General features: G+C 41.2%; 1 long non-coding RNA gene across 1 annotated transcript in view; it reads left to right on the top strand.

Moving 5' to 3' along the window:
• Positions 1-26,200, top strand: part of LOC148346386 (uncharacterized) — an 87,236-nt gene that overhangs the window by 19,269 nt on the left and 41,767 nt on the right. Inside the window, exon 3 of the long non-coding RNA XR_015848337.1 lies at positions 18,638-18,736. This is a non-coding gene — a long non-coding RNA (uncharacterized LOC148346386). The remainder of the gene's footprint in view (positions 1-18,637; positions 18,737-26,200) is intronic.

Genomic DNA, 26,200 nt, shown 5'->3' with positions numbered 1-26,200 from the left:
AGACGAGTAAACCGTCGGCTTCCTGCGAGCTAACTCGCCGCTATGCTAATGACACGCTAATCGCCATTAGCGCCGTCCTAGGGTCCGACACTCCAGATGAACGCGTCCGTCACATGTTCACGTAGTCATTAGCATAAATCAGGTTCACCCTGCCTTTGTAATTAGCGTTTTCTTGTGAATGCTAATGCGATATGCTAATTACATCTGCCTACGATCCCCCCACCTGCGTCAAACCCCGATGACTGACGCAGAAATGGACTAGCTGTTGCGTTAATCGGATTTCTGAGTTGATTCTCTACCTCTTAGTTCTTTTTCTTTTTCATTAAAGCAGGAAAAAATATTTAAAATAAGAAAAACAATCTCACATCTGTTAGATATACCCCTTTTGCCTCTTATTCTAAATATAAATGTTATCAAAAACATAGTTTTGTAATGATAAGATATTTATTTTAAAACATTATTAATTAAATGCAACATTTTCAAAACATATTTATATCCAGTAAGCCAAAGATCGCTACATTCTTGAGGTGCAGCAACTCATCGATTAATTGACAAAAGAGTTAAGTCAAGTCAAGTCATTTTTATTTGTATAGCCCTTGATCACAAAGAGTCTCAAAGGGCTTCACAGGTTATTACACAGACTTATTTTCCAGACTATTATTACACCATCCCCTGATCTGGAACCAACATGAGGGCAAGGAAAAACTCAAAAACCTCAACATGAGGAAAATGAAGGAACCTTCAGAAGGGACCGCACATGTGGCATCCCCCTTTCAGGATTACCAGACAGCAAAGGATGTTGCAATCACAAATAATACAGAGATATTGTCCACGGAAAGTATAGGTTATTCATATGCTATAGAGTAGAAGTGTGTTTTAAGCTTAGATTTAAACATTTCCACTGAGGTTGCAGATCGGATCTCGGGGGGAAGAGCATTCCACAGCACCGGTGCCCGGATGGAGAATGCTCTCGAACCTGCGGATCTCTTCTCTCTTCCTCTGTCCCGTCCTATCCAGCATTGATCCTGTCTGTCCCGTCATGTCCTGTATCTTGCTGTTGTATCCAGTATCGATTCCGTCTTCCCCGTCCTGTCCAGTATCTTGCTCCGGTATCGATCCCGTCCTGTCCGGTATCAGGTATCGAGCCCGTCTGTTCCGTCCTGTCCGATATCTGCTCGTGTATCCTGTATATGGTATCAATTCTGTTGTGTCCGGTCGATCCCGTCTGCCCCTGGCCTCCTGTTTTCCCGTGCCTGACTTCTCCGTCTCTTTTCTTCCGCCCAGCGATCGCCGAATCACTGACGTTTGTGTTAACGCGCATGACTTCCCCATTCCCGTAAAATAAAGCTTGTGTGAAAACGTTACACGTAAGGGTCCTCCGTCTGTTTGGGTTTTGACAATCCTATAATTAGCAAAAATGTTAATTCTAACATGTCATGAGAGCTAACCTGGCTAGTCCCTCAAATTTGCATTGAATTGAATAGGTAAAATGAATAAAATGTAAATATAAAAACATGAGAAACAAAGTCACCTTGAATGATATAAAATTGTATAAATTCAGTTCCATGTCATCTATGAATAAATAACTTGATTTTTACTGAATTGTCTCGGAAATCGTTCCATTAGGGAGCATAAATTAACAAAAATGCTAATGCTAACATGTCAGGAGAGCTAGTATGGCTAGATCACTAATATCATGATTATAACAAATTGGATTGTGTAATAAGGAATAATATATGAAGGTAATTATTATCACATTTACTTTTGTTTTACGTTTTGGGTGATAAATTAGCGAGCGCAATATATTCCTAATGGATTTTAAGAAAAAGTCGTTTACTTTAAGGAGGTCAGATGACATGCAAGGTCCCACTTGTGCCCCCTAAGTTTGGCATACAAACTACACCTGTGCACTTTGATGGAGAACACCACCCATGCCGCAACGATCAGGCAAAATCACGGGGGCTCCGTGGGGGCTCCCTGGGGACTCCCAAACACTCTCGCACCCCTGACATAGGGCATTCCTCTCCGGACCGGTGACCCCCTTGATGGACGGCAACCTCCATGCTTATAAAGCAGAAGAACGCCAGCTTTGGTGAAAAGAATGCGAGTAAAATCGTCAGGAACTAAAAAAAAAAAAACCCCGATTCTTGGGGACCAACACGGAAAAATTACAATCTCAAGGCTAATAAATGTGTGATATGCCTTGCAGCGAAACGTATGATTACAAAGTATCCTACCTCAATTTTCATTTTACTTATTTTTTCAGCTTTTTCCCATCTTTTGGTCTTTATTTTCCCTTTTCTTCTTCCTTTTTTTCCCCTAGATTTTTCTCTTTTCTCTTCCTATTCTCTCTTTTTCTCATTGTTTATTTTTTTCCTTCTTTTATTTCTCTTTTTAAATTGACTTTTTTCCTTTAATTTGCCCATTGTAGGTCATTTTGTGCATAATGCTACATACGAATTGGTAATATATGAATGAAAGCAACAAAAAAAATCTCAAAAGCAGGGCTAAAAGAGCTGGCTCTTCCTAGTGAACCTACCCGAAAGGGCAGGTTCTCTAAAAATTGCCTGAATATCCATCATTACACCTTTGAGTGGAGGCACCAATGTCCTCGGGTTCAAACACTTTTCTTCCTTCGCTTGTTCTACTGACATTATCTGGTTTGGTGATCGATTCTGACTTCTCTTTTTTTAACAAATGGAAGCTAACAAAACGCTCACTCTCTCTCACAGATTCATTCACGTTATTCCAAAAAGCGTGTTAACTTGCATGGCAACATTGACATAGTCACGTGGGAAGCTAAGGTCGCGTTACGTGGGGACTGAGCTGACAGTATGTGTTGTAGGACGCAGGAGCATTATATGAATGGGATAGCACATGTTGTGCCCAGACTGCCGTCACTACTAGATCCACTTTTCTCTGTGTGGGCAGTGTGTGTCCGTAGGTAGGCACTCTCTAACCCCATCTGGTAACTCCCCTGATCTCAAGTGTTGGCTAATTCTGATAGCCTTGCTGACGGTAAACTCAAACCCACCTGACTATTATTAGAAAACAAGGCGCTCCATTACTATTTTTTTCTTCTTCGTGTTTTTGGCCAAATAATGACATCTTAAGCACGCAAACAAATCGGACTTTGCCCCAAAATATCAGAATCAAAAAAATGTAAACCTCAAACGACTGGCAAGCTAGGTACAAAAGCACATCAGGTGTTAGCGCTAGACTGTTGTTTGCTTTCAGGAATCAGAGTCTAGCCCTGACCCTGTAAGCCCCCCATCCCTCCCTGCACCAACCACTTCCCCCCCGGTCCCTCATCACCCCGGCTAATACCAGGCTCATTACAGCGTTATCGATCGCTTCTCGCACGCCGGGAAGGCCGAACAAGTTCGCTCTAGCCGTTTACTCTTCTCTGATCGTTTTTTTTTTCTATATGTATCAGTCAACAAATTGGACTTTTTCTCAGGACCAGACAGCTTTCTTGATTAACTCATTCACTGCTAACTTACGTATAGATGGATCATCGAGGTTGCCTCATTTTTGATTTATTTATTATTATTATTATTGGACATGTTTTGTTTTATTTATTATTTTTTTGGTTGCCTTTTTCATACCGATGGAGTCTGAAGGTATACCACCGCCACATCTGCCTTTCACTTCTTCAGGTTTCCTGACTACTTGAGTCAGCTAGGATTGGAAAACATGCGGTAATAGGCAAAGCTCTTAAAAGAGGCATGTCCAAAGTCCAGCCTGGGGCCAATTACGGCCCGTTAATCCAGTTTTTACTGGCCTGTGGCCTCTGTCATAACATTAAAAATATATTGCCCGCAGTATAAAATAGTACAAGAAATAGTAATAATCACCATTTCACCAGATGATGGAAGTAGCCCTTTTCTACCTTGCCGTTGGCTTTCTGTAAGAATTTTAGCCCATCGCATTTCCGACATGGCGACTGCAGGTAAAAAAAAAAAGGAAAGTTGACTGCGAAGTCCACCGCTACCAAGTCATGTTAAGTCAAGTCAGGTTTATTTGTATAGCCCTTAATCAATTAAAGTCTCAAAGGGCTGCACAGATCAAGGATTATTGCAAACCATAGACTATTGTGACACCATCACCTGATCTAAAACCTACATTAGGGCAAATAATACACAGCGACACAGATATACAGACACCAGGACAATTGAAAATGTTTTCCCCGAAATCCAAAATAACTGGGTCTGCCTAATTTTCCAAGAAACTGTGGCTGTTTTCAAAATTTTCTGTCATGATTACCGATTAGTACCACCTGAGCACCCTCATTTGGCGCCAGCCGCTGCGGGCTACCTGATTCGTACCCTGTCCTTTTTTAAGCCCAGTCTTGTCACTCTTCAGTTGTCAGTTGTTACAAGGCAAGCATTTTGACCCTGACTCCCGCCTGTCCCACTTTTGCACCTGTTTTTTCCACCCGTCTGCTCCTGATCTCCCTGTTTGTCTCCGGCTCCGACCTGTTTTTGATTCCGACCACGTTTGCTCTCCCGTCCTGGCTTACAACTTGTTTTTAATCCCGACCACGTTTTTGCTTTCTTGTCCCAGCTATCGACCTGTTTTTCCATCCTGAACACGGCATCTCCTGCTACGGAAGATCATCTTCCGTATTCAGATCATGATCCGATTGCATGAGCGGCTTGCTTCCCACATCCAGTGAGCATCGGATCGCGGGCGCTGCTCTTCCTCTTTTTATCAATAAATTTGTGGTTAACGCTACTCATTTGGGTCCTGATTCCGTCCTGGTCGTGACAATTACAATATTAAGAAGAACTGCCAGATGAAAGACGCCGAAGATCCACTTCCGTATTCGGAACACGTTCCGATTCTGGGAGCGGCATGCTTCCCGCGTCCAGCGAGCACCGGATCGCGGGCGCTGCCTTTCCTCTATATCTCAATAAACTTGTGATTAACATTACGCATCTTGGTCCTACTTCCGTTCTGGTCGTGACAGTTTTGACTCCTAGCTGACTCAAGTAGACAGGAAACAGCAGTGGGGAATAAACAAAAAATGGAGATTCGACGTATATAGTCATCTTTGGCACTTAAAGTGTTGGCAATCAAAACACTAATTTTGTGTACGTATATGTTTTTCTGTGTGTTTTGGTACTCTTCAGTATAAATCATTCGTTTTTGCATATTTTGGACTCCTGTCTGACTCAAATATACAAGAAACCAGCAGAGGCGAATAAACAGAAAATGGAGGTTTGACGCGCACAGTTGTATCCTTTTTTTAAGCTTAAACTTTCCTTTTATTCGTTTTAGGTACTACCCGTCAAAACAGGGAGGAATGTGAATTTTTCTCCCCCGAGATCCGTTTCCCCCAAAAGCCGATTCCGATACCAAAACTGAAATCAGATCCCCCGCCGTCCCAGCCCCGGCTTCGCTTTTATCTCAGTCCGCGGCCGGTGATTTGGCTGCTCATATAATAAAAGCCAATTTATTAGCAGCCGTGTGTGGGCTATGGTACAAACACAACGGCGAAGGGGGAAAGCAGGTATCGGATTACGACGCTTCCGAGTCGGTGCAGATGCACTTAACACGTGGACCCAGAGATGAAAAACGGTTTTAGGAAAAACTATTGCAAGTGCAAGGGGGTTTTCTATTCTATTGATGAACGTATTGCATAAAACAATTATATACTGTATAAGATTCCCTGTTTGATTCATTTTTTTGTTCTGCTTTTACGTGCAGAATCGTTTTAATGAGTAAAAATATAATAAATCAAACAAGAGAATACACCTAACAAGATTAATTTGAAATATATTTTGAAATAAAGTTTTTTGTTTGTACAATCAGATTCATTTTACTTTTTCTTAAAATTTCGAAATGTGGGAAATTTGCTTTCTTCCTTTAGTACTACAAATGTGTAGTAGATTTTATTTTGGTCATTTCAGTAAAAACATATATAACTTTGTCTTAGACAGTAAAACAATATTATTTTTCCTCAAATAGAAATATTATATTGTCAGGACCCGAACGGAGACAGGACCCACTTGCGTTACGTTTCTCTCAGTTTTATTGGAAGAAAGGAAAGGGTTACACCCACGATCTGGTGATCGCTGGGCGCGGGAAGCAGGTCGCTCTGAACGCGGAAGTGGGACTTCCGTGGTGAGCGATGGCGGTGTTGGGGACGAAAAAAATGGAGAGCAAAAAACGTGGTCGGGATCGGAAACGAGACGATAGCCAGGAGAGGAGGGTAGACGTGGTCAGGATAAAAAAACGGGTCGAAGCCGGGGAACAGACGGGAGCAAAAACAGGTGGGAGTCAGGGTCAGGGGAAAAAAGCTTGCCTGGAGTAAACTGAGGTTCGCAGACGGACTGACAACAGGTGACAGAAAGTAGTGAGTCTAAATAGTGACAGGGAGCCAATCAGAGTCAAAGGAGCGGGCACAGGTGGATCACATCGGTAATCATGACATATTTTTAAATTTAAATAGCTGATAACTATTTTATTTTACCGGGAAAACGTTTTAAAATATTCCAAAATATGATTTTATTTTATTTTTAACTTATTTACATATATATAATTATCCATATATATTTGATTTGATTTTTCATATTTATTTTTTAAGTTGTCTTCAGGATTATATATTTTATGTATTGTAAAATCAAAAATGCCCAATATGCAGATCATTTTGCTTATTTTTCTTATTGTATTTTGAAATAATCAATGGGGAAATGTCTATAACAGAAAAGTCACACATGGTGCCACGATTAGGACACTTGTTTGGGGACTGTGTCAAAAGCTGGTAATCTTAATAAACTAGCTCAGCACTCAATACAATATATATATATATAATATTCCAAAATGTCCCCCTTCCTCCGCCCCACTGCCAAAATTACAATACTTCCGCCCCCACAAAAAAATCAACACCACGTGTTCAACACTCTCAAAAGCCGTCATGAAGTCCCGAAACAATTCCTCAGCAAATGAAAACATTAAGAGGAGGCGGCAATATCCAAGATCAATCCTCAGACCCATCGACCGCATATGTTTTGGAGTTTACGCTATCAAGCTCTCCCGTAGCAGCGATTATTTAGCGCCGATTATTAGCATTTCCCGGGCTACAGTAACTCTGCAAGGGGTCGTGCGTCCTTTGACCCGGCGCTGACAAGCTACGAGGCCCCCTGCAGGGTAATTGCTTGCATGCAGCACCTCTTGACTCCCAATTTGCATCCCTCCCATGCCGGATTTAATAAGCACCTTACAGTAAAAAGTTTTGCAAAGAAAAAAAACAAACCTCAACAACAGAAAAAGCCCTTGCCGTTGTTGTTGGTCAGGTCGCCCGCACCCACGTTGCTGCCCCCCGCCCTTTTCCCTCCCCACCTCTACGTCTTTGTTTCACGGCTGACAGAACAAGTGCCAGAACTCCTCCGACTGGAGTGATTTATGACCAGCAGCTGCTTTTGTAGCCCGTGACCCGCACAGCTGGGTGTCAGATGTGCCCCCTCCCCAAGCTAGAAAATTTATCCGACAACCCCTACATCAGTCGAAAAGATGGAGGGCCCCAGAAAAAAAGATGAAAGTGAAAAGGATTAAACAGCACCGATACACCGCCGTTAAAGGGACAGTGTGAAGAATTTAGCACCGCTCAGTGGTAGAAAAAACTCCATTAACTTGTTAAAAACAAAACAAAAAAGCTACATTGCGGGTTCTCGCTTGGAACCTCCGTGCACCACAGGTTGAAAAATACTTATCTATTATCTCCGATAGCTTATTGGGGCTGGAGACGACATAGCAATCTTGTCGGCCTGGTGGTTCTTTTTTGGACGTTACTGTGTTTTCGCTTGCATTTAACTGCACTCTTGTGGCCGCCATCAATTATCCCTGATCGCTTTTTGCGGGGGCCAGCAGAGCGCATTTTTGTCAGACCTGGCGACTATTTTTTGCCTATTTGTCCACCAAAAGGTGAACTGCACTCGTGCGGCTGCGATCCGTTATCCTTGATCGCATACTGCTGCGGTTGGGGACCGGCAGAGTGCACTTTGGCAGGGCTGGCAGCTCTTTTGTTGACATTTTTGGCTGCACTCGTGTGGCTGTGATTCATTATCCCTAATTGCATATTGCTGCAAACTGGGGCTGGCAGACGCATTTTTGTCCGGCCTGGCGTCTCCTTTTTCAGATGTTATTGCCACCAGAAAATGAACTGCACTTATCCAGACCTCCTCCGTTATTCCCGATCGCATATTGCTGCAAGTGGGGACTGGTAGAGAAATCTGTTGTAGTTTCTGTGTTTCCATGTAAAACAATGTGCACTTGTGCAACCAAAAAATGTTATTCCCAATCCAATATTACTGCGAGCAGGAACCACGAACGTCACTTTAGTTGAGTGACATTTTGTTCTGGCCCATTTTAAATGGATTGCACAGTTTTCGTCGCGATTCGTTATACCTGGTTGACTGTTGCTGCGTATAGGGGCCATCAACACCCATTTCCTCAGGCCTGGTGGGTCTCTTTTGCCATTTTGTACACCAAAAGTGAACTGCCCGCGTGCAGCCATGATTGATTATCCCCCATCACATATTGACGCCAGCGTGAAAAATTAATTTTGTCTGTAGGCGTACTGTTCTAGCCTGAAAAGAAATGCACTGGTTTGGCTGCAACCCATCATCCCCAATAACATATTGCTGCAACTGAAACCGACAGAGTGCCATTCCGTCGAGCCTGGTGGCTTTTATTCACCGTTATTCCTGCATGAAATAAACTGCACTTATGCAGCGGCGATCCATTAGCCATTTCCCACATTAGTGTGAGAATGGACCAGCAGACTGCTTTTCAGTCAAGAGTAGTGCCGTTCTGGCCTTCCTTAGGTGAAATGCACGATCAATTATCCCCTGTTGACTATTGCTCAGAGTAGAGGCCAGCAGAGCACACTTTTGTTGGCTGATTTTCCCCCCGTTATTTCCACCTAAAAGAACTGGTGAGGCCTCAATCCGTTTTCCCTGATTACATATTACTGCAAGTGGGGACCGACAGAAAGTATATTTGTCAGAAGGGGTTGTTTTGATAAAATATAATGTTGTGGCCTTGATGTGTTATTCCCCAGCAAACTATTGCTGAGAGCAGGGACCAGCAGACTACTTTTTCAAAAATCTGTTCGGTCCCACTGAAACGTGTCATTGTGGCTTGCCTATAATGAAATACTTTGTTTTGACCGTAATCCATTATCCCAAGTCAACAATTGCTCAGAGCGGGAGCTCTGAGAGCAAATTTGTGTTGTGCCCAGTGTTTCTTTTTTCTGTTCTTAATGCCTAAGATACGTAGCACCCATGGGGCTGCGATCCATTATCTCGGTTGATTTTTGTAGCAAACGGGGGCCAGCAGAGGGAATGTTAAGGAAGCATTTTAAGTTGACTTGAGTCTCTATAGATTTTATTCGCCTTAGTTTTGGTTGCACTACACAACACAGCGACATCCATTGGGCAAATACTACTCACTGTCCCTTTAGGTCGAAGTCCTATCCCTGCAAAAAAAATAAAAAAATAATCAGGGCCGAGCTGACGATCGATCGGAATGCGGCGGCCGGGCCCGCTATTGATTTCCGCCGGTGCAGGGAAAATGTTTGTATTATTTCATAAGCCAATTAGGTGTGAGGATAGTCCTCTCCTCGTGTGCGTATTGACTCGCCGTCTGCCGTCGGCGCTTTATCGTCGGGGGGAGCTTTATAAAAGATCAATAACGGGCGAGTGATTGGATTATCGGTTAATCGATGCATTGTGCTAATAGATCGCAAGAGTGATTACCGAGCACTTGCTAATAGGAAGCCGAAGAAGAAGCCAATAAGGGGAATTTGGGCTAGAAGTATAGCAATATAAAGAAAATGGAGTGATGCATCTCGGTCGGAGACAAGCTACGTATAATAAGGGGAGGGGCCAAGTTTAGTCTGGGTTGTTAGGGAGAGTGATGAGAAGGAAACAAATTTTGATTTTTTTTCTCAATCAGAATTTTTTTTTTTTTTTTTTAAACAAAAAAAATACAACAAATCTTTTTATAAGGTTAGAAGAGATTTTTTGGTATTTTATATTTCAAAAAAATAAATATAATGAAATTATAATAAATATAACTTTCAATATGTAACTTTCAAAGTCATGACTACAGTCAAAATATTTTTTAAATGCAAAGCAATAGTAATACTGGTATATAATTATGCTAATTTTGAATATTTTTCCTGTTGTTTTGTTATTTTAAATGTTATCACAAATTATGGTTAATTCTATTATTCCCAACTGAGATTATTCAGGTATTTTCCCTGTATTTTTCTTTTTTTTACAATACAAACTATTAAAATAAGAAAATTAATACTTAATTAACATGTGCTGTGTTGGTCCCTGCACATAGTTGACTGGGAGTGATGGATCTCGCCTGCACAAGCAGAAAGAATGAGAAAAGAGACGCCACACATGAGGAATTTGCTCTCTCAGCCTTTTCTTTCGGCAATAATTTACTGGGGATAATGGACCATGGCCAAAACAGTGAAGTTCATATTAGGCGGCCGCCATTTCATGCCTCAACAGCCCAAACCGAAAAAAGAGCCCTTTACCAGGCCCTGCTCTAACCAATAATCAGCTGGGAATAATGGATCATGTTCAAAATTTTATTTCAGGAAAGCCAAAATGGACCTATTCTGACAAAAGGGCTTTCTGCTGACCCTTGCTTGCAGCAGTGTAAGATCAGAGATAATAAATCACGACCGCATATTTGCAGTTTACCATAAAAAAGAGCTGCCGGGCCTGACAGAAGTGTATTGTGATGGTCCCCCCACACAGCAATATGCAATCAGGGATAATGGATCACAACCGCATTAGTGCAGTTCACTTGTTAGTGTAAATAGCTCCAACACTTGACAAAAAAAATCGCTCTGCTGGCTCCCACTCGCAACAATTGACCGGGGATAATGGATCCCAGAATTATTTTTAACCCAAGATTCACTAAGGCCGCGAAGTAGCAGGGATTAAAGAAAGTACAAATGAGAATTTTCAACTGGTGCCAAGCGCCCTCGTTGCTAATACTCAAGTAGTTACGCTGGTTTTTGCTGTTACCACTATGAGCTGTTTAGGTATGAGACCAATTAAACAGCTTTCTACTCCGAAATCGTGTTTACCACGACCTTTTAACCACATGACACTTAACTGGCATTCTAAACTTCATTACAAAAATACTCATGTCCAATTACAAGCTCATCCCGATTCATACAAAGCGAGAACGCTATTTTGTTGTCCCTTGTCAGCCGGGGCTGAGAGCAGAAACGTGAGTGGCAAGCTAATCCGGTTAGCGGCTATAACCCAATTATAACAATGAACCCTTTCGGCGAGTCATTATCCCTGTTTAACAACGCGTTATCGGCAGTGTTGGGCACGTTACTTTCGAATTGTAATTATAGTTACTCACTATTTCTTCCAAAAAGTAACTGAGTTTGTCGCTGAATTACTCTATAGTAAAAGTAACTAGTTACCAGGCAAAGGAGCTGTTTCTATCACCTTATAAAGACCAAAATATGGAACATTTTCTGAGCAATACTAGAGTCAGTTGAATAGAGAAGAACAGACAAGTGTTTGTGTTATAGAACCTTGTCATACATATATATCATACACTCAAAGTGCAACAAAAGTAAACAATATAATAAAATAACAATCAGCAGTCAACAAAATGAAGTGAGTTGAATGAACTAACCCTAACTCTTACAAACTGATCAAGTAAACATCGGGAACTGAACTTAAAACATTTTCTTCACATCAAAAGTCGAGAGTAGAAAAATATCAAGTGAGTTTCACCCTGTAGCTTAAATTACAGTCTCAAGTCGGACAACTGGTCAAGAAGACATATGCTACTGTACTTCAAATATTTTTTCACAACAAAAGTAAACAGTTCAACAATAAAATACACAACAAAGTGTGTTTAACACTGCAGTGTAACTCTAACAACTTAAGATAAATGAGACATTCGGGACTTTCATCATGTATCCAGCCCAACAGACTATCCTACCCCTTCTCAAACCAGTGATTGTATCTGAGGAGCAGGAGCTTCTCGAACCTTGCGTCATAGCTTGTTCCTCAACAAAAAACACACTCGAAACAAGGGTTAACAACAAACCATTTTTTTTCGTAGCGCAACGGTCAAAACATTTTTACCCCTCCAGGTCAGATACATGCCCGCCACGACCGGCATTGCAAACTTGATACACCACAAAATTAATGTGCGCCACCCCATGGACAAAACGAGAACAACGATGAGTAACACACACCTGTCACAAGCCAGAAACGGAGACAGGACCCAGTAGTGTTCGTTTACTCAGTTTTATTGATAAAGAGAGCCGTGTTTGCTTTCACAATCCGATGATCAATTGACACGGGTAGCAGGTGGCACTTCCGTGTCGAGCGAGGATAATCGTAGGCAGCAGGGATACCGGTCACTAGCCGGGACGGGAGAGCAAATGCGGTATCGAGTTCAGAAAAGAGTTCGGCAACAGGTATCAGGCAGGAAAGAGGGCGAACAGGTCGGTGGTCGAAATGGCAGATCAGGGCAGAAACGGGTCGGCAACAGGTATCAGGCAGAAGAAAACAGGGCAGGAAAATGTCGGAAGGTATGAGCTTGCCTAGCTGGGAGCATAGGTTCACAACGATCTGACGGCTTCCTCTTGAAAGCCGAGGATTTAAAAGGAGTCTCTGAACCAATCAGCTCTCAGGGCTGTTGGCGCCAATCAGTCACAGGTGCCCTGAATCAGCAATCATGACAACACCTACATTTTCTCTCCTATGGGCGCTACTCTCGAACATATCTGGATGTCAAGAGTAGATTCGCTACGGCTAGCAGTTTTTGCAATTTATTCAGAGTAACTCTTTTGACCGTCAGTTATGGTCGCTGCTTCGTAACGACGGAAAAAACAATTTGTCGTATTACCACGTTACTGAAACCGTAACGGCTTTATTCCCAACATGTGTTCGTGGTGGCATTCAGTCCCGGGTATGCTCGGCCGTTTATTGTTCCATGACACCGTACCGAAACGGCGACGACGTTAGCTTTTGTCTGGGTTTTTCTGGGAGAAAGTGGTTAAACAGACGAAATCCTTTGGAAGGTTTCTTTGTTTGGTTTCTTCTTAGCCGCTTTGTCCCCTGATCCCCCCCCCCCCCCCCCCCCCCCCCATTTGCTCAAACAGGAGCCCGAGACGTCATCTGGTCCCGCCGGCGAGCTTTGCTAAAGTTGCTGTTTGCCAAAGAGTTTAAAGGGTGTCGGAGGAGGAAGGGGGGGGTCGTAGTGACAAATTGTAAAAGAGCTTTTATGGAGCCTAATGAAAAGGCAAAGCAGGCTCCGAGAATAGCGGTCGTGTGAGATCTTTTTAGGCGAATTAGGGAGCTTTTCATGGACTCGGGTCCTTCAATTGGATTTTCGGGAGAACACTGAAGGGTTCTAATTTGATTTCGGGGACTGAAAAGCTTCATTTGCGCATGGAAATGGAGTGCAAAAAGACAAAACAAAATGGAGGTTTAGTCTATAGCCTTTGTGTTTGGACTTTAGTCATCTACCTATCTATGTCTATCCAGCCCTCTCAATCCTGGTCCCCACTTCTCCATCTATCCATCTTTATATCTCCCATCCTCCATATCTCGCTACCTCTATCTTTCTTTCCCTCTCTCAATCTATTTCTACCTTTATCCCTCTTTCTATCCCTCCCTCTCTCCCTTTCTTTCTCTCTTTCCATCTCTACTTTTACCTCTGATTCGATCTTACTTATCTCATGTGAATCACTTGTGCTCATTTGGCGCCAACCGCAGCGGGCTCTGATAGTCCTGTCAATCCCCTGTTGTCAGTCCGTCTGCTAACCTCTGTTTATACAATTAAGCCTTTTTCAACCCTGACTCCCGCCTGTCCCGTTTTTGCACCCGTTTGTCTCCGGCCACTACCTGTTTTGATCCCTACCACGTCTGCTCTCCCGTCCCAGCTCACAACCCATTTTTGATCCCGACTACATCTACTCTCCCGTCCTGGCTAACGACTCGTTTCCGACCCCAACCACGCTTTGCTCTACCAGTCCCGGCTACCGACTAGTTTTTCCGTCCCTGACACCGTCCTCGCACGCTACGTAAGATCCACGTCTGTGTTTGGATCACAATCCGAGTGCGAGAGCAACTTGCTTCCCGCCTCCAGCGAACACCGGATCGTGGGCGCAGCCCTTTCTCTTTATTTCAATAAAACTTGTGGTAAACGTTACGCAATTGGGTCCTGTGTCCGTTCTTGTCCTGACAACTTATAGGTATCTCTACCTTTATCCTTCTACCTCCATCAATCCATCCCTCTCTCGCTGCCCATGTGTTTTTTATCTCTTCTTGTTATCTATCTCCACTTCTATCCCTCTCTTTTTAAACAATATATTCCTATCTTTATATCAACCCATCTTTATCTATCAATCCCTCTATCCCTACCTATGTCTCTGTTTCTATTCGTCTATTTGGTCTATTTCTACCTCCATCCTTCTACTCCTATCACTATCCATATCTAAAATATTTCTCTTTCCATCTACCGATATATTTCTATCTCTATGGTTACATATGACCACCTCTATCCTCCTCTCTCCATCAATCTACCCTTATCTCTCTATCTACCTAGCTACCTATCTATTTCTATCACTATATCCTTCTATTCCTCTTTACATCTATCTACCTCTGTTATTATCTGCCCTTCTATCTCTCTATCTATATCTTTCTCCACCCATCCATTCATCCATTCCTATCAATATCCAACCACATATCTAATTGTATCTGTTCTTTTTTCTACTTCCTCCATCTTTCTCTACCTCCATCCCTGTCTCTACCTCTGTATCCATATATCTTTCTCTCTATTTCTCTCCATCTCTGACTTTATCCCAGCCTATTTTTTTATCCGTTCTTTTATTATCTATCTCTACTTATATCCTCGATGTATTTTTTTCTTTCTTTTAAGAGTCTAATTATATCTCCCCATTCATCCATTCATCTTTCTGACTGTGTCTACCTCTCCATCCAACTTTAGGTGTTATCTCTACCTTCATCTCTCAATTTCTACCTGTAACTCTCTTTACCCTCCTTATTATATATTTCCACCTTTATCCCTATCCATCTGTCTAACGCCATTTCTTTCTATCTACCTAATCTATTATTTATTTATTTTATTTATTCTTCTCACTATCCACTCATCCCCATCTATCTCTTCCTCTATCCTTATCCCTCTGTCGGGCGGCAGCTAAGATTCACTGTTATTTCTGTCTAAAATGAACTGCACTCATGCGGCCGCGATCCATTAGCCCCTTTCCCACATTACTGTGAGAATGGACCAGCAGACTGCTTTTAGGTCAAGAGTCGTGCCGTTCTGGCCTGCCTTAAATGCAATGCACGGTTGTAGCTGCGATCAATTATCCCCGGTTGACTATTGCTGAGAGCAGAGGCCGGCAGAGCACGCTTTTGTTGGGTCTGGCAGATTTCCCCCCCCCCCGTTATTTCCACTTAAAGGAACTGGTGATGCCTCAATCCATTTTCCCTCTTCATCAATGCTCAACATCACCATTAGCGGTTCTCAAACCGGTTTCTTTTAGTTCGACGTGAGTCGAGCATTTCTCGTCATTTCTTGTACATTTAAAAAAACGTAACAAAATCTTTCAAAGGAGAAATACTCCTTATCCATTTGAAGACTTTTGAATACCATTTTTATTCAGCTTTCAACGATCGCACCAAATTTTTAACCATTTTCTGTACATGATGTCACGATTACAGATGTGATGCAATTGTGCCCGCTCCTTTGGCGCCAACTGCCTCGGATTCTGATTGTCTCCCTGTCACTATTTAAACCCACTTCTTTATGCCACCTGTTGTCAGTCCGTCTGCGAACCTCAGTTTACGCTAAGCAAGCTTTTCGACCCTGACTCATTTCTGTTTTGGCTCCTGTCTGTTTCCCGGGTTCTCCTGTACCGGCTACTGACCTGTTTGTTCCGCTCCCGACACCGACATCGCTCGTCACCGAAGTACCACTTCCGAGTTCAGAGCAACCTTCTCCCTGCGAACAGCGATCACCAGATCATGCGTGCACTCTTCTCACTTCTTCCCAATAAACATGAGGGAAACGTACGCAAGTGGGTCTTGTCTCTGTTCTGGTCCTGACACGTGAAGCTCAGGACTCTGATCACACTATCAATTCATCGGAAGCTGTTTTTTGAATTTTCTTTTACCTGTGGAATTACACGCTACGTTTAAATGCTAATCGTGGCTCCGTTTCCCTTCCCCGCCTGTTTAAGTGCCTGTTTAAAAAAAACAACCTGTCCCAGAGGACTCGTCTTTTACCCATCAGCCCGGTTGAAAGCGCTAATCAGGCGCAAAGCCAGAAAAAAAAAAGGGGGGGGTATAGGCGTGCCGCGTGCACTTGTTAGCCCTCATCCCAATCTTTATGCCGCATCCCCTTTGACATCCACACGGGCACTTAATTCCTCCCCTTATTATGTTCTTATGTTTCTATAGCCGCCTAATGAGACAAGAAAAGGGAGTATCAGGTTGTGTCCATTGATGCGGCGCATGTCGGGCTTCTTACCATCTGCCCGTTATGGGAGGACCCAAGCGGGTAATAGCAGAACCAGGGAGATCACAGACCCCGCCCCAAGAGTCTTGTATTCATGAATCTTTAAAAGCAACCAGCTAGAACTGATCCACCACGCCCCTCTCCTTAAAAAATACCCATCTTCTATCTCTTTTTTCACGTGTGCCCCGTAAGTCTTCGGGCCCCCAGAATCCATGTTGCCACGGGCGACCGGGGTCAGGGGTTCTGGTTGGAGGTGAGGTGCAGACCAATAGCCCATCTGAGAGGACCATCTGGACGAGTGACCTGACATAATTAGTTATTAATTCTTCTGTAGGGAATGGAAAGGCAGTGGGGGTCTCCTACCTGCCAGGCTGCTGTTAGCATCAATGCCACAATTAGCAGTCCAGACGTCTCGCCACCTTGGTTTCGATTGAAAGAGCTCTAAATGTGTGTATATATGTATGTATGTATATATATATATATATATATATATATATATATATATGTATATATAATACTTCATGCACTTTTGCTTATTTGTTAAATCAATATTGTTTTGTTTAAGAAATTACCATTTGGAGGCTCTATATAATACACAATGCCCCTTAGATAAAAACTAAGCTAGCTTTGTTTCTTATGAGCATAACTGTTCGATGGATACTCTTATGTAAAGGTTTTTTAAAAATATGCAAGCCACGAGTGTCAAGACCAGAACGGAGACAGGACCCACTTGCGTTACGTTCCTCTCAGTTTTATTGGAAGACAGGAAAGGGTTGCCCCCACGATCCGGGGATCGCTGGGCACGGGAAGCAGGCCGCTATGAACGCGGAAGTGGGACTTCCGTGGCGAGCGATGGCGGTTTTGGGAACGGAAAAACGGGTCAGTAGCTGGAACAGGAGAGCAAAAACATGGTTGGGGTCGGAAGGGAGTCGTAAGCCAGGAAAGGGGAGAAGACGTGGTCGGGGACAAAAAAGGTCGAAAGCCGTGACGGGAGAGTAGACGTGGTCAGGATCAAAAATGGGTCGAAGCTGGGGGACAGACAGGAGCAAAAAACAGGTTGGAGTCAGGGTCGAAAAAAAGGCTTACCTGGTGTTAACTGAGGTTCGCAGACGGACTGACCATAGGGGACAGATGGGAGTGGGTCTAAATAGAGACAGAGAGCCAATCAGAGTCCGAGACAGTTGGGGCCAAAGGAGCGGGCACAGGTGAAGCATATCGGTAATCATGATAACGAGTGATACAATGAGTATTGTTTAAGGTGACTATGAACAAAACAGACCTACTCTAAATTTCAGATTGGAAAAGTTTCCCCACAGTTATTTAGGATCTAATTTCAGTATTGTCTCACACACGCCGGTGCCCGTTAATGCTGAGATGACTCTTAAGCTATAGAATAAGATTTAGAATAAGTTTTGCAGCGTGTCAGGACCAGGACAGGAAGCAGAACCCACTCGCGTAACGTTACTCACAGTTTATTGGGGAGAAGAGAAAGGAGCGTACACCCGATCCGGAGATCGTTGGTCGCGGGAGTGGTCAAAATCAAACAGATCGTGGCGAGAGCAAAACAGGAACAAAAATACAGGAAAAAACGAAGATTCACAGGGCTTGGCAAAACAAGAGCAAAAACACAAGAAAAACAGAGATTCTCAGGGCCTGACGGATCAAAAAAGAGTTTCGCAGACGCTCCGACAAAAGGCGACTCACAGGACAGCGTTTAAGTAGGCAGGGAGCAATCTCTCAACGAGTTTCAGCAGGTGTCCATGGGCGAGGCCATTTGGGCCCCCTGGCAACCGTGACAGAAACTGGCGCCACATGGCGGGGCCAATTGGGCACCATGGCAACCGTGACACACCGATGCTAAAGGAAAAAGCAAAAAAAAACATGACAACCATGGAAGGAATGCCTTTGTTTGTCAAGAAAGACAAAAAAGGCTTACAAATAGCCACCGTTGCTAAGTTACCTGGCCGTAACCAATAAGGAAGCGACTAAAACAATTAAATCTTCTAAGGTCATGATAATCTGAGCTAGTGGAAGTTTTACTATCAGTTTTATTATTAATCCACCCTTTGTTCCCTCCTAGGCATCCACCCATGACTCCACCGTACCAGCTCAAGTCTTGTCACATCAAGAGATAAAATGTCATTATTCCTTGACTTGTTCATCTACACTTATATTACATGTTAGTAATACTTTATATTAATTTTTTCTTTCAATCTTTGGTATGTGGGGTTCGGAAAGCATTTGCTAGCATAGGCTTCTTTCCCTCACTTTACAGCAATTTCACGTTGCGATCCCTCTGAACAAATTCATGCTGTACCTCGGGTGTTGGGGGGGGGTGTTACAGTTCATAGCAGCCATGAGGTTAGCTTCTGACGCTTGCTTCAAACACGTGTTTGTGGTCAGACACAAAAAGGAAATATGAGATGAAAATAAAGAATAATGATTCTTTTCACAAGTGTAATACCCAAAAAGTACAAGGTGGCCAGATTTCCTGTTTTAAATTTAGATGCACCCTGGGTACACCACTTCCTGTAAACCCCCATTCAACCTTGAACGAGTCACTTCTTCTTCATTTGTGTCCCTTTCCTGCAGCTTTTGCAGAAAAACACCAGCACCAACATGACACTCACTGCGGGGGAATCTCCTCATTGGCATGCATGCAGTGGTAGGAGCCCCCCTCCTCCCTCTCTAGGGACCCCCCGCCCCTTATAATACCCCCCCTCCCCAGTCACACATCTGTCACTGCGAGCATACGGTTGTTGGAACATTCATCACGTTAAAAAGAAAATAAACGATCTCAAATATTGCTAACTAGAACGGCTTGGCGCCAATATAGCATGCACCCGTGTTGAGACGCAAAAGCAATTTTGGGGGGCATTTCCCTTTTTTATAAGGGTTATTCACCTCTAGAGCAATCTACCTGATTGTTTGTAAAAATTGTGATCGTGGCCAAATCTGTTCTGGACTGAGAGAGCAGAATGTCTTTCTAGGAAAGCGTCCGAGTCTGCAAAACCAAAAATGCAGTCAGCTTATTTGGGCGCAGTTTTCTGGGTTAACCTACCTGACTACTTGTTAATATCCAATTACATTCTTCTGGGAGAGGGGAATGTCTTTCTGGAAAAAAAGGCTAAGTCAACACTATAAAAATGGTGAACCAGCTTATCTTTAAGGGCATTTTCACATCTGAGGTAACCTACCTGACTGCCTATAAAGGTTGATGATATTTAATGTCAGTCTGGCTTGGGAGAGAGGAATGTCTTTCTGGGAAAGCTACTGAGTCTGCAAAATCAAAATGCAGCTTTTTGGGGGTCAGTTTTCACATCTGGGCTAACCCACCTGACTACTTGTAAAAGATGGTGTTAATATCCGATGACATTCTTCTGGGAGAGGGGAATGTGTTTATAGAAATAAAGGCTGAGTCAGCACTACTATAAATGGTAAACCAGCTTATTTTGGGGCATTTTTCACAACCGGGGCAACCTACCTGACTGCCTATAAAGGTTGATGATATTCAATGTCAGTCTGGCCTGGGAGAGTTGAATGTCTTTCTGGGGGAAAAATAGTCAGCAAAACCAAAGTTGAGTCGACTTTTTTGGGCAGCTTTTAACAATTAGTTTGACCTGTTTGAAGTGTGAATTTCCCTACGGGGATGAATAAAGTATCTATCTATCTACCTACCTACCTACCTACCTACCTACCTACCTACCTACCTACCTACCTACCTACCTACCTACCTACCTACCTACCTATCTATCTATCTATCTATCTATCTATCTATCTATCTATCTATCTATCTATCTATCTATCTATCTATCTATCTATCTATCTATCTATCTATCTATCTATCTATCTATCTATCTTTATAACTGACTGTAAGGCATTGTGTTGAAAATGAATGTTCTGGGCTGAAAGATCGGAATGTCTTCATGGGAATAACTGCTGAGTCATCAAAACCATAAGTGATAAGTAATTTTTTTCTGCATTTTAATTTCTCGAGAGACGTACTTGATTTCTTGTTAACAATTGTGATGGGCAAACTTCTGTCTGAATGTTTTTTTCTGGAAAAGCTGCCGAGTCAGCAAAACCTCTTATTGGGCAGTTTTCACATCTAGTGTAATCTAAGGTAAAGGATGTGTTGATATCCAATGTTGTTGTGGCCTGGAAGAGTTTTTTTACATCTAGGGTAACCTCTGCCTGTGAAAGACCAACAGAAAAATAAATAAACAGAAAAACAGATATACATACTTTGATCCCAAGTCAAAGCATCACCACCCGCGCTTTTCTTGCAGGTGATAATTTTACAATATATACAATGATAAAATAAATGTGTTTTTAATATTGTGTCATTTGTTTATAATAACAGATACAAATTTGTCATGTGTAAATCCAAGCAGCAATTACAGGACAATTTACAAATGCTAACGCTTGCAAACGCCCTAAGCCATCGATGCAATTCACTTTAGATTAATTTTATTTTCTCTGTTCCTGAAATTATTTTGATTACCAGACAATTTGTTCCTTATAGTTGAGGACAAAATGTTTTTATTTAATATTAGCCACATGCTAATGCTAGCATAGGCGCCAAACCATCACCGCAAACACCTTTTGAAGACTGTTTCTTGACATTTCTGAAAACATTTGATTGGTTGAGGAAAAAAATGTTTTAATGATTAATAACCCTATGCTAATGCTAGCAAAGGAGCTAATACACTGGTGCAGTTCATTTTAGATGAGTTTCTTTTTCACTGTTTCTGCAATGGTTTGATTACAGGAAGATTCGTTTTATATGGTTCAGGAAAAATTGTTCAAATAAATATCAAGTACATGCTAATCCATCAGGTAAATCCACCTTTGAAGACCTTTTCTTTATAGTTGGACATCAATTACCAAAAATGCGAAAGGACATAAACATGCTAATGCTACCTAGCTAGCTAATCCATCAGTGCATTTCACTTAAGATGAGTTTCCTTTTCCTTACGATTCCGAGATGATTTGATTACTATACAATCTGTTCCATTTGGTTGAGGACAAAATGCTACATTTATTTTTAGCCATATGCTATTGCTAGTAAAGGTTCAATCCAGACCTTTTCTTTATAGTTCTGAAATCTGGACATCAATTACGGAACAATTTGCTCCCATACGGTTAAGAAAAAAAATGTTCTTCTGTAAAATACTTACTTTCAATAACACAACCCTGTCAAGGAGCAATTATCCCTCCGAGGTACGTATATTTTCCCGTCTGAAAGTACCGACTTTTATCGTTTTACAATAGCGTACTTGTGGTTCAGCGGTGGAGGGCTCTCAAGGGTATGCACGGCTACAATTTAGGGGGGTGCTCGCATGTAAATCTGGGCAAGTGGCCCATTCCAAGCCCACGTGAAGTGCAAAGAAAAGCCCGCAGGGTACATCAGTCAAAAAAAAAAAAAGAAAGAAGAAGAAAAGCTCTTTGGTAATATTTAACAAATCGGGCACACACAGATACAATTTTACGCCGGATTCTTTCCGCTCCGAGCATCTGTGATCGGCCGGCAATGTCTGGCAGGGCTTCACAGCGTCACGTCAGCTGTGACTGATGGCATTTATGTGTTTTTTTGGTGTTTTTTGCCTTTCAAAGTCTACGTAAAAAAGGCGAAAAAGAAAAAAGACATACAGCCAGTTAGCTAGCCAGCTTCTGTAGCTTTTTTATTTTTACGATCGTTACGGTTTGAAACATATGTCTCATTAAATTTTACAACATATTCCTTTTTTTTATGCGAGCAACAAAAAAGGCGTGAAATCACAAACTACATGTGTCAAACTGTTACAATTATATTTGTTTTATTGTTATTATTATATATATTTCAGATGAAGCACAAAAAAATGAGCTAGCTAGCGAGCTTTTCTAGCATTTCTTATGACAATTATTACGGTATCGTTAAATTGCTTCCTTTTTAAAATTCATTTTTTATTGTTAGCTAAGGAAAAGGCGTCTAATCCCCAATTTCCATGTGTCAAAGCTTTACAATGATATTTTTCATTTTATTATTATTTTATGTATTTTTTATATGCAATTTTAGAAAAACATTATATAAACATAGAAAAATATTTGCAAACTGTAAATGAGTAATACATAAAATATTTAAATGATTGATCAGTAAAATAAAATCAAAAACTGATTAAATAAAAATGGAAAAACGTAAATTATTATCAGTATTTATATGTTAATTATAGAATGTTGTTCTAACGAAAACATATCACAATGAGAATATAGTTAATGAATGAAAAGTAGATTACTAATTAAATCCAAATATATTGCAAAATATGAATGACAAATTCATAAAATGAATCAATGATTAATTGAAAAATATTTATCAAAAAATAAATTATCGTCATGATTACTGATGTGAATCACCTTTGGCGCCAACTGCCTCGGACTCTGATTGACGCCCTGTCCCTATTTAAACCCACTCCTATCTGTCCCCTTTTGTCAGTCCGTCTGCGAACCTCAGTTTACACTAGGCAAGCCTTTTATGACCCTGACTCCCACCTGTTTTTTGCTCCCGTCCGTTCCCTGGCTTCGACCCGTTTTTGATCCCCGAGCACGTCTACTCTCCTCTCCTGGCTTTCGACTCGTTTCCGACCCCGTCCACATTTTTGCTCTCCTGACCTGACTGACCTGTTTCTCTGTTCCCTACACCCTCAACGCTCGCCATGGAAGTCCCACTTCCGTGTTCAGAGCGACCTGCTTTCCGCGCCCAGCGATCACCGGATTGTGGGTGCAACCCTTTCTCTTTCTTCCAATAAAACTTGTGAGAAACGCAACGCAAGTGGGTCCTGTCTCTGTTCTGGTCCTGACAATTATTGGATAATAAAATGAATGACCAGTTGAATTACTATTCATATTTGTATATTATTTATAGAATGTTATTTCCAAAAAAAGTAGGACATAAGAATATTTAGCAACATTTAAATGGCTCGTTAATTATATAAAATAAATCAGTAATTAAATACGAGTGAAAAAATAACTAAATAAAGAAAATATATCACTGATTAAATAGAAAATAGAAAAGAGACATGACTTATTTATTTAATAGGTAAATATCTAAATAGAAACAATAAGCAAAATATAATTGATCGACAAAATAAAATACTATATCATGTAAAATAAGAAAAAATATACATTTATGTTCACACCATGTTGTTTCAAGAAAAAAAAGTGGGAAATAAAGATAGCAAAATAGAAGTGGCTGATAAATACGACAAATTAAATTGGTGATTAAATAAAAGATACCAGGGGCAGCACGGCGGCCCAGTGGTTAGCGCGTGTGCGGCACAGTTCTGAGGTCGTGGGAACCTCCTGCGTGGGTTCAAATCCAGCTACCGGACTTACTGTGCGGAGTTTGTATGTTCTCCTCGTGCTTGCGTGGGTTTCACTCCGGTTTCCTCCCACATTCCAAAGACATGCATTTCAGGTGGATTGGCCGGTCCAAATTGTCCCTAGGTGTAAATGAGCGAGCGAGTTGTCTGTCCCTGTGTGCCCTGCCCACTGCCCGATTATTGCTGGGATGGGCTCCAGCACCCCCGCGGCCCTACTGAGGATAAGCGGTGCAGCTAATGAGATGAGATGAGATAAAAGATACCAAAATATAAATTACTAATTGGGCGGCACCAGGCTGTACTTGCCCAAAACTCACTACAGGAAACCCTTATGACCCTAGCGGTTAAGAGATACACCAACACCAACATAATAAATAACTAAAGAAATATCTCATCTCATCTCATTAGCCGTACCGCTTATCCTCATTAGGGTCGCGGGGGGGCTGGCGCCCATCCCAGTCATCTCCGGGCAGTGGGCAGGGGACATGCTGAACTGGTTGCCAGCCAATCGCAGGGCACACAGGGACAGACAACTCATTCGCTCATTCACCCCTAGGGACAATTTGGACCGGCCAATTCACCTGAAATGCATGTTTTTGGAACGTGGGAGGAAACCGGAGTGCCCGGAGGAAACCCACGCTAGCACGGGGAGAACATACAAACTCCGCACAGGAAGTCTGGAGCTGGATTTGAACCCACGCAGGAGGTTCCCATGACATGAACTGTGCCGCACAAGCGCTAACCACTGCGCCGAAATATATTCTGATTAAACAAAAATATTTGGTAAAATATAAATGAATAATAAAATGAAATAAAAGACAAAATAACATATTTGTAATGATTCTAATTACTTATTATTATTATTATTTATATATTCCCTTATAAGTCTTGCTCGAAGAGAAAAAGTAAAAAATCCTTTAAATCAATTAAACCATTTATAATAGAATTTTTAAAAAATGCAAAAAATATAAGTCACTAATTATTAAAATAAAACAAATTACTTATTGAATAAAATATTACTGATTTAAATCAAACTAAATATTTGTATTTCATTATTTTTCCTTCAAATTCTTGTTGTTGTTGTTCTAAGAGAAAAAGTTAGAAAGAAATATATATAGAATATATTATTTCATTTTATTCTGAAGATGATAAAAGATTTTTACATGTATAATTTATTATGATTATTGTATGAATACTTTAATAAAAAATAGAATAAATGCTTGATGATTAAAATATTTAAATACAGCAAAACATAAATTACTCTTATTTATGATTAAATTTTTTTATGGAATTATTTGATTTAAATAATAAGATAAATGCGTATTGTTGAGGTGCTTGTTTTAAGGTGTCCTTAAAAAGTTTTAAAATAAATATTTTCTCTATTAAGTGTGTGTTTACAATGCCCAACTGAGTTGAAGAGCCTATATTTTTTCTACTTTTGTCTTTTATCATCAGTGTTCCGGCCAACGAGCGCATTACGCTGGAGGAAAGGAGGCGGGGCAGACGAGGCAGTGATTTCGCATGCATGCTCGAGGTTTTCTCTTATTGTAGGATGAAAATGGTGAAAATAAGGAAAGGACTGTTTCAAATACAGTCCAAATGCTAATCCAAATCCCCCAAAATATGAAAAAGGAATATTTTATTCGAGCACATCTAATAGGGACACATTTGTGGACGCGCAACATAAGTGGCTTGACAAAGGCTTTTGAACTTACACACCCTACGTTTAAGTATATATTTTTCGCGGCAAGATGTTTTACCACTTTTCTTTCAGAATAATGGCGATACGAGTACCCGACTATTGAGTGATTCCCGATACGGACGCAAAGTACTGATACCAGTTTATTTATGATCATAAATGTTCCATAAAGCAATAAAATTTGTATAAAAAAAGAACAATACACTGCAAATATATATGAAATTATTGGCATTTTGTTATTTTTTCATATCTAAAATGCAAAACAAAATGCAAATATTAAATATTTAGAATCATTTGGAAAGAAAGTTGATATTATTGTATGAATTAAATTTTCATAAAGAATATTAGCCAAATCAGATTTGCCTTAAAGATGAATTCATAATGAAAATACCAATCAGTGAAATAAACAATTCGAGAAAAGTGACACAGACAAATAGTTTTCTTTCGAAACTGTATTCAGATTCAAAGTTTTTCCAAACCAATAAATAATCTCGTCACTTCTTGCCCGTCGTGAGATATTTACATTATAAATTAAACATCAGAAAACATTCAGCATATTAGTTTTTCCCGATAAAACAAACAAATT

The sequence above is a fragment of the Urocampus carinirostris genome, chromosome 20 (assembly GCF_059441175.1).
Source record: "Urocampus carinirostris isolate Australia breed hairy pipefish chromosome 20, RoL_Ucar_1.0, whole genome shotgun sequence".
Lineage (NCBI taxonomy): Eukaryota > Metazoa > Chordata > Actinopteri > Syngnathiformes > Syngnathidae > Urocampus > Urocampus carinirostris.
The sequence above is the reverse complement of the archived record's forward strand: the minus strand, read 5'-3'. Positions and strand labels throughout refer to the sequence as shown.